The sequence below is a fragment of the Rhopalosiphum padi genome, chromosome 1, assembly GCF_020882245.1.
Source record: "Rhopalosiphum padi isolate XX-2018 chromosome 1, ASM2088224v1, whole genome shotgun sequence".
NCBI lineage: Eukaryota > Metazoa > Arthropoda > Insecta > Hemiptera > Aphididae > Rhopalosiphum > Rhopalosiphum padi.
The window spans coordinates 60,612,539-60,622,153 of record NC_083597.1 but is presented as its reverse complement, the minus strand read 5'-3'; the positions used below and the strand labels follow the sequence as shown (position 1 = coordinate 60,622,153).

The 9,615-nt window shown below is 28.4% G+C and overlaps 1 long non-coding RNA gene across 1 annotated transcript; it reads right to left on the bottom strand.

Annotated features, from left to right (window-relative positions):
* Positions 1–4,849: 4,849 nt before the first annotated feature.
* On the bottom strand, positions 4,850–7,485 carry LOC132917935 (uncharacterized). Its single transcript, XR_009660359.1, has 4 exons — positions 7,219–7,485; positions 6,890–7,106; positions 6,572–6,823; positions 4,850–6,505 (listed from the first exon to the last, which is right to left on the bottom strand). It is a non-coding gene; the product is annotated as an uncharacterized LOC132917935 (long non-coding RNA).
* Between the last annotated feature and the right edge of the window lie 2,130 nt (positions 7,486–9,615).

Below are 9,615 nucleotides of genomic sequence, written 5' to 3'. Positions count from 1 at the left end.
TCTGGGGTTTGGGAACCTGTTATATTTGATGGTTTTCAGAGCCCTTTGAATTGAATTGCAATTTTTAACCGTAGTTAAAGAGCTGCGGGAAAGAAAGTTCAAATATTAGGTTATATAATATAACTACTGTCTTTTATTGTTACACAATCTTAAATATAATGTTATATATTACGAATGACTACGTATATTATAGTCGGTAGGCCTAGAACTATTGAACTTGACATTGGGTGTCTCTTATACATTGTTAACATGTATATGTACACTGATAAATTTAGTATGTCTAGTAAGTATTATTTCTATACTTCTTTATTAATTATATATGTTTTATGTTTATATAGTTGTAAAAATCTTATCCTCATCGTGCTTGTAAAATAATTGATATTTTATTCGAGAAGAATCATATTATTATATTAATAACCATATGTAAATTTATATTGTATTTATGTATAGGGTAAAATTATATAATTTTGAAATAATACATTAGTATAAGTTTATTATATTACATTACTATATTATTATGAACTTGTAATTAAGAAAATACAATAAATACGATAATATTATATATTTTTAGATAGAATTATAAGTTATAAGTTTATAACAATGTCTTATTTTATAAAATACAATCTTCTATATATTGTAATATACTGCTAACAGTTAGTGTATACTAATAATTGTTTAAAAGTACATGCATTTAACATTTTTTTTTCTTCAGTTATTTTTAATTTCGCAATTTTTAAATGTGTAAAATAACATATAGCAACATGTATCCTAATATCAGGTACGTATACAAAATAAATTTGGGGGGGGTAAACCCCCTCTGTATACGTGCCTGCCTAATATCAATCACTTTTGTATAATATAATGCATTAATAATTATTGATTAACTATTCATAAAATATGTAATTCTATGTAATAATTTAGATTTTGTTCTTAAAATTGTTTTTAATTATTAAGCAGAACTTAAATTTAGCGTTCAGGAAAGATAGTTAGTGGCTTAGAATTTCTAAGTTAGAAATTATTTTTGACACAAAATTCATTTTCTATTCGTATAATAGAGAAGCATCATGTTAGTGTTTTACACTAAAAGTTATATAAGTTTAAAAAAAAATCAAGTACATTAATAATATAAAAAAAACATTTATTTTTTTAATAACGTATTGGGTACCTACCTACATTTTAAATTTCTGTTTATAAACAGCTCTTATGGTTGCATACATTTGTAGCATTACAATATTAAATCGAATTAATTTTGTTTACATTAAACAAGAGTCAAGAATATCAAAGAAATTGTCTTGTGTCTAGACGACGACGAAATCATACACATATTTGTGTACGCTTGTAGGATTACCACTTATATGAGTCATCCTTTTAACGTCGAGTGGCCACGCACAATCGCGCGTACCACACAAACACCACCACTTACATGCACACGGGGTAATAAAATAGTCATTGTTGTCAAATTGTTGAGTTTTTATTTCGCTTTCCGATCTTGAGCTGTTTGTCTTCGAAATCCGCTGAGTGCTGCAGGTTAAAAAGTTTTCGTTTGTAACGGGTAAACACGCGGCGGCGTGTGTACGCCCCCCGGGAGTGATAGACAAAAAGAGGGGGGGGCGAGAGAGAGTGAAAGATATAAGATATATATATATAGAGAGAGAAAGAGAGTATTGAAGTAGGTAAATACACCGGACCAAACACTGCAGCGAACGCAGTGAAACTGAGCAGAAGACGTGAAATTCGAATAGCTCTAAAGATTGGGTGTTTTGAAGTATACGATGAAATAAGAAAAAGAAGTATAAGAATAGAGCGAAAGAAGCTTGCGATAAAAGACGAATGTGTAAGACAAAGATAGAGAAAGTGAAAAAAAAGGAAAAAAAGGAATACTAGCACACTCGGAGAGCAGCAGGAGTCTGTACTATACATAATATATATATATATATGTACGGTGTATATATGTGTGGTTTTTGTTGACACGGGAACCCGGTAGTCAAGTGGCCGATGCCTTTTATTTGTTTTTCGAGAATCACTGACATTATCAGCTGCCATAAGCCAGGCGTGTAAAACAATTAGTGCGCGCGTATACAGTTCGGGGGTGGCGTGGGGCGGCGGTGGCGGCGGCGCGGTTGAAACAGAAGGGGATCGCCGCAGCTTGTGTTTCCATTAAAAGGGACGCGCAACCCAAGACCCTCCTCTACGACGCCACCCCTGTTGCCCCGGCGTTGCTATTATATTATTGTATTTATTCGCCGACCTAACGCTCAAAGTCCGCGATATTATCTGGCTGAGCAGCAGCAATCGTCGTCGCCACCGTCTCTAACCGTCAATACTGTGTACACACCATAATATATATACTCGCATGTAATCGGACACCGATTGCCGGAGCTGCGATGTACACAACCGCCGTATACACACACGCCCTATACGATTTCTTTTATTGCCGTCGTAATGGGTTACAAATGTATAATAAAATATATATAGGCCGCCCCTACCGCAACAAATGGTTACATATACAGGGTGATTTTTTTATCGTGAACCAGTAAATATCTCGGTAAATATTAGGAATTTTAAAATAATTTTTTTTTTAAACTTTCTAGGTTTTACTATTTTACACTGTGTTACAAGTTTGATAATTTTAACTTCTTCCCTTATTTGATAAAAAACTATCAACTTTCGATTTTCAAATGGCAATACATATTTTCGATAACGAAAATTTATAAACATACTGAAAAAAATAATTTTAACGTTTATAGAATTTAATTTCAGTAATCCGTTCGCGACTTATTACCGTTTAAATATTCGTTCAATATACTGCTACCGGGTAGTTTATCAAACCCAACAGTAAAGACCAGAAGTAAAAACGAAATGATATCTTAATTTAACAATACCCATAACGATCATAATCGATAATAAATCTTAGGTAGCAAGATAGATAAACAATACTGTTAGAAAAAAAAAATGTCCTATCAACACTCCCACCAGAAAACCGTGGTGTCAGTGAGCGACTAGCCTGCCGCATCGAGGTTGAATCAGTTATAAAGTATAAAAATAACATATTACAATTTACTATCATGGTTACATAGTACATCACTGGTTACTGATTCTTGGTATAGGACTTATCACGTATTATTTTAACAAAAAAATGATAATAAATGGCGGTTAACTGTTAATGTTAATTTTCCATTATCAAATATCGAATATTAATTATTAATTAATTAATTAATATTCTTTGAACGTTTAACCACAGAATACGTTTTAAGTAAATACTATGTAAATGTGTATTATTTTAAATATAAATTTAAGGTTTAAACCAATTATTTCAATGCATATGTATTTTGTGATAGTGTTTTAATGTTGTATTTTGGTTAAACAATTTTAATTTAATTAAAAGTATACTTGATATGATATGATCACATTAATAGTTAATTGTATATTTAAATAATTAGGTCAAGTTATTGGTACATAACATAAGTAGGGCTATGGAATTTTTATTAACCTAAATTGGCAAATTAAAATTTTTTTTTTACATCTGAGTGTCATTTTCATGCAATATATTAAAAGATTTTTATATCTTAAAATATTAATTAAAAATTAACATCATTTCAAAAATAAGTGTAAAAATCAATATTTTTTAAAACATTCATAGCCCTAAAAATATGTTATACTCTATGTATAGAGTAGATAATGTAAAGTATGTTCAATGTTCATTTAATTTGTATTAATTTATCTAGGGTAGTGGACATGTTAAGTGTTAATATTTTTTATTAGGTATGACCTTACCCAAATCCTGCAAAGATTTGCACTACGGAAATTTGTTCATGTTCTAGTAAAATTATTAATAACTAATGTGTTTATTGCCTTTGATAATTTAGTATTGAATTAATGTCCATTATTTGGTATAAGTTCAATAAACTTGAATAAAAACTACCTATCAATTATTTATGACTTATTTCAACGTCTTGAACATATTAATCCTACTGGTTAGTGGCTACTAAAAAACTAAATACTAATTAATAAATGTAAAAAAGTTAATGAAAAATTTAAAAAGAGTGAACATTTATAAAGTTGTTTTATTATATGAAACAAAGAAAATAAGTAACATACTTACATATTATAATGTTTTGTACTACTATAGCATAGAAAAGTACTATAGTACCAATACCAGAGATACCACTAACAATATTAACTAAATTAATTTGTATACCATGGAACAATATTATATCTTAGTTCATGTTTCAAAATTAAACCTATGAAGTATGAAGTTAATATTATCACAGAACTATGTAACCATGGTTGAAATACATACATCTTAGAATATAGTGAATATACCTTATAATTTATAAAAGCTTCCAATATTGGTAAGGAAAGTAAGGATTAGTTAAGTTCAAAATTTAATTAAAACAAACAAACACATACACAATACTTGTAAGTAGTCAATTAAAGTTTATTAATAATTTATTTTAATAGATGTTCAAACTGATGACCATCTACTTCCAAACAAATTGCCAGTCTTTTAAGTAATTCATTTGTAGTAGTTTTCATTAAAACATAATTTGAGATATTAGAACAAGCATCTTTAATTTTTTGTTTAAGATCATTTACATTAGCAGGCATTTCTTTGTAAACTACACTTTGAAGATAACCCCAAAGAAAATAATATGGCGAAGTCAGATCGGGACTACGAGGTGGCCAACATATTTTTGGACTGTACGTTCCCATCCAATTTGTACCAAAAGTGCAATTTAAATACTCTATGACAATATTTTTATTATGAGCTGGAGCACCGTCCTGCTGCCAAACTAAAGTTTTGAGTCTTGATAAAGATATGTCCTCCAAATACATACAAATACATATGTATTTATTTAATATAATTTATATTTCTATATTAGATTGATGAGTTATAATTAGTAAATTACAAAATAAATATTTTTTAAAAAACAATATGGTGTATCTTAATTACTATAGTAAATGATTATATTAAACAGATAACATTTTTTCATTTTAAAACAAAGTAAATCAACAATTTCTATGTATTTAGAAAAATAATTCATAAATGTGCAGATATAAATGTATATGGTTGCCATATGTACTTGGATTCAGGGTATAGAGCTAAGACTAAAGTAGTTAAAGGTCTATTCACACATTTCTTCTTTTTTTTTAATTATACATTTTTACAATGCCCCTTCCATTAAAGGTTTTCTTTTCATTAAACATAAAAATAATTACAAATCAATCTATGTATACTAAAAAAAAAATAGAATAGGTAAATTATTTTGATTACACAAATTAAGTGACATGACAAATAACCTACATCAGACTGATATTACAATGGTTTGTGCATCGAGAAAATGAGTCCTGTGTTGTTAATCTGATACAAGGTTATAGGCCTAGAGCTCGTTGTACATCGTGCCTACCCAATTTTCCATTTATAATTATAAGTTATACTAGTATATATTTTTCGTATAATGTATGATTTGCATTTTATATTAAAACTATCTTGTATGTGAATAGACCAAATAATGGACATTAATTCAATACTAAATTATCAAAGGCAATAAACACATTAGTTATTAATAATTTTACTAGAACATGAACAAATTTCCGTAGTGCAAATTTTTGCAGGATTTGGGTAAGGTCATACCTAATAAAAAATATTAACACTTAACATGTCCACTACCCTAGATAAATTAATACAAATTAAATGAACATTGAACATACTTTACATTATCTACTCTATACATAGAGTACAACATATTTTTAGGGCTATGGATGTTTTAAAAAATTATTGATTTTTACACTTATTTTTGAAATGATGTTAATTTTTAATTAATATTTTATGATATAAAAATCTTTTAATATATTGCATAAAAATGACACTCAGATATAAAAAAAAATTTTAATTTGCCAATTTAGGTTAATAAAAACTCCATAGCCCTACTTGGGCATCGCCCGTTATAAATATGCATGGGACAAAACTGCACACAGATTTTAAAATACTGGATATCCCATTGCCGCACATTTATATTTTGGACGATTATCGTCACTTATCGACAATTATCTATAACGACATTATTAAACTTTATCTGTAAAAGATTGTATTCACAGTGTACAAATTGGTTTACATTTTAAACCAATATAGGTGTCTACAATAACATTTATGTTTAAATTATTACATTTGTGTTACTATTATTACTAATACTACTGCAAATTATGACTAAAAATTATTTTTAACTATTTAATTCTATGTAAAATTTTTATATTTAATAAATTTATGTGGTATCGTACCATTTGTTGTATGCGGAATTAGGCTATACCTTTTTATAAATCTGTGCGGTATTGGGTCATGTTTGTGCGGTAATGGAAAGCGCCGCCCTACTTATGTTATGTACCAATAACTTAACCTAATTATTTAAACATACAATTAACTATTAATGTGATCATCAACAATTTTTACAAATTTAGAAGTAGTTGGTCTTGATGCTGCACTGTTATTTTTTTTATCAGAATGCAACTAAAAAAAAAAAAACATTAAATTATTTATAGAATTGATTCTATACAAAAAAAATTGTATACATACTTATTAAGTTATCAGGTGAGATGTACAGTAAAACTTCCGTTAATGGTCACCTCTATAGGACAGCTACCTCTAAATAGCGGTCATTATTTATGGTCCCTTTGGTGACCGTTAACTAGAAGTTTCACTGTATTATGCTGTGGCTAACCAAAACAGCAATTTGTATTTGTTCATCCAATATTGTTATAGATATTTAAATTAAAAGTTAGTACTATTAAATGCAATTGGAATTTGAAATAAAATAAAATAAATTTCCTAAAAAATGAACAAAAATTATAATTAACATCAAATTATTTATTTTATAAAAAAATTCATACTTACATAATAGATTGTTTAGTTTGTTAAAAGATTAAAATATAATATAGATATATGTATATTTTATTCTTTTATTCCAATTTTATTTTATTTATTAATTTATAGTCATCAGATAGGTACCAGTAGAAAGCAATATGAATTTGCATTAATTGCTGGTCAAATTGAGCTAGTCATATATTTCACTGTTATTTTTGATTAATTACACCAATTCTACGAATTGCCACTGAAATAAAATTAAGATATTTGAACCATGGTTATTATTTGCCAATAATATTATGCATAAATCATTTAATAAAAAAAAAAATTCTAATTTATTAATTTTAGATTGAACTTACCAATAAATTATACAAAAAAAGTTGTCGGAAAAGTATGAAAACTAATTGTCATACACATAATACTATTGCTGATTGGATTGAAGTATACTTTTAATTAAATTCAAATTGTTTAACCAAAATACAACATTAAAACACTATCACAAAATACATATGCATTGAAATAATTGGTTTAAACCTTAAATTTATATTTAAAATAATACACATTTACATAGTATTTATTTAAAACATATTCTGTGGTTAAACGTTCAAAGAATATTAATTAATTAATAATTAATATTCGATATTTGATAATGGAAAATTAACATTAACAGTTAACCTATAAACACATGTTTTCAGAAACAGTTAACCGCCATTTATTATCATTTTTTTGTTAAAATAATACGTGATAAGTCCTATACCAAGAATCAGTAACCAGTGATGTACTATGTAACCATGATAGTAAATTGTAATATGTTATTTTTATACTTTATAACTGATTCAACCTCGATGCGGCAGGCTAGTCGCTCACTGACACCACGGTTTTCTGGTGGGAGTGTTGATAGGACATTTTTTTTTTCTAACAGTATTGTTTATCTATCTTGCTACCTAAGATTTATTATCGATTATGATCGTTATGGGTATTGTTAAATTAAGATATCATTTCGTTTTTACTTCTGGTCTTTACTGTTGGGTTTGATAAACTACCCGGTAGCAGTATATTGAACGAATATTTAAACGGTAATAAGTCGCGAACGGATTACTGAAATTAAATTCTATAAACGTTAAAATTATTTTTTTCAGTATGTTTATAAATTTTCGTTATCGAAAATATGTATTGCCATTTGAAAATCGAAAGTTGATAGTTTTTTATCAAATAAGGGAAGAAGTTAAAATTATCAAACTTGTAACACAGTGTAAAATAGTAAAACCTAGAAAGTTTAAAAAAAAAATTATTTTAAAATTCCTAATATTTACCGAGATATTTACTGGTTCACGATAAAAAAATCACCCTGTATATATATATATATATATATAGTGAATAATAGAGGCGCAGTATCGAACGGAAAGAGGAATATAGGAAAGTAAAAAAAAGAAAATACAATAAAACCAACAATAGTACTAAATGCTTTTCGGGGTGATTTTTGTGGCGGTTTTGGTAGGTGCCGATGGTCTGGTGCTGCAGTGGTAGCATTTAGCGGAGTGGGAGGTAATATACACGCGACGATCAGAGAGAGTGACGAACCATGTTCTTCGCGCGATTTAATAACACTAAATGCTTATGGTATATATAGATATCATTATACTTATATATATATATATGCCACGCACACCACTATTAAGTGTCAATTATACGCAAACACGTCGTAGTTATTTATAAAGGCTAATGGGCTATAACATATAACAACGGCGCTACACTTAATAACACTATACCCTAAATACTCGATTATTATTTATTGTTATTCTATCAGCGCGCCCTGGGGAAACTAATAGCATACGACTACGTATAAGTATCGTGACAAGTACCCACACGGCTTTGTGTACACGTACAGTTGTACTAATATTTATTCGATTTGCACATTGCTGTCCTCGCCAACAACAAAAAAAAGTACAACGTTATCGTTATATTATTATGATATAATGATAATTTCAGTTCGGTTTGAAAGTATATAATTTAATATACCCAAATGAATTCAGCACCCGAAACCCAATTTAAATAATTCGGGTGCAAAGCCGTGCATAGATGTATGCAATATGGTTAAATTTTGTACGAGAATGCATTAAGGCAAGTGTTAACGTGTATAAGTAATAAGTATATACGCGCTTACTGTATTCTCGAGCAACGGATAATTTATTTACATAAATATACCTACTTATTTGTTTGTATTTTACCGGAAGGGTCCTATTGTAAATCATGCTCTCTGCTGAATGCTGAATGCCTTTCCAATATAATGGTTCCTAATGTCTTCGAAAAAACTATTAAATCCATCCGACTATTCGAGTATTATCTTCTATGTTATATTGTAGATTACCAGGTAATTATTGGTTTATATACGCATACAATATACATATTATACTATTTTAAACTTATTATGTAATATAAAATTTTAATGGGAAATAATATTTCATCCATGATTATCACGAAAATATAAACAATTTTTTTTTTTAAACTGACGAGTTTTATAATTATCATACGGTTGTTTTTGGTTGCGAATAGAATAATATGTATTTGACTTCTGGGAGATTGCGCATTGAAATTGTAATGCTACCGTTAGTGTTTTTGACAGTGGTTTAAAAGTTAATTATAGTTTGATACCATTTGATTGTGATGTTAATGAGGTTATTGTTGTCATAGGGTGTCAGCGCCAGGATCCAACACCCTTACAATTCAGTCTCATTCACCCTGTTTTATCACCTTTT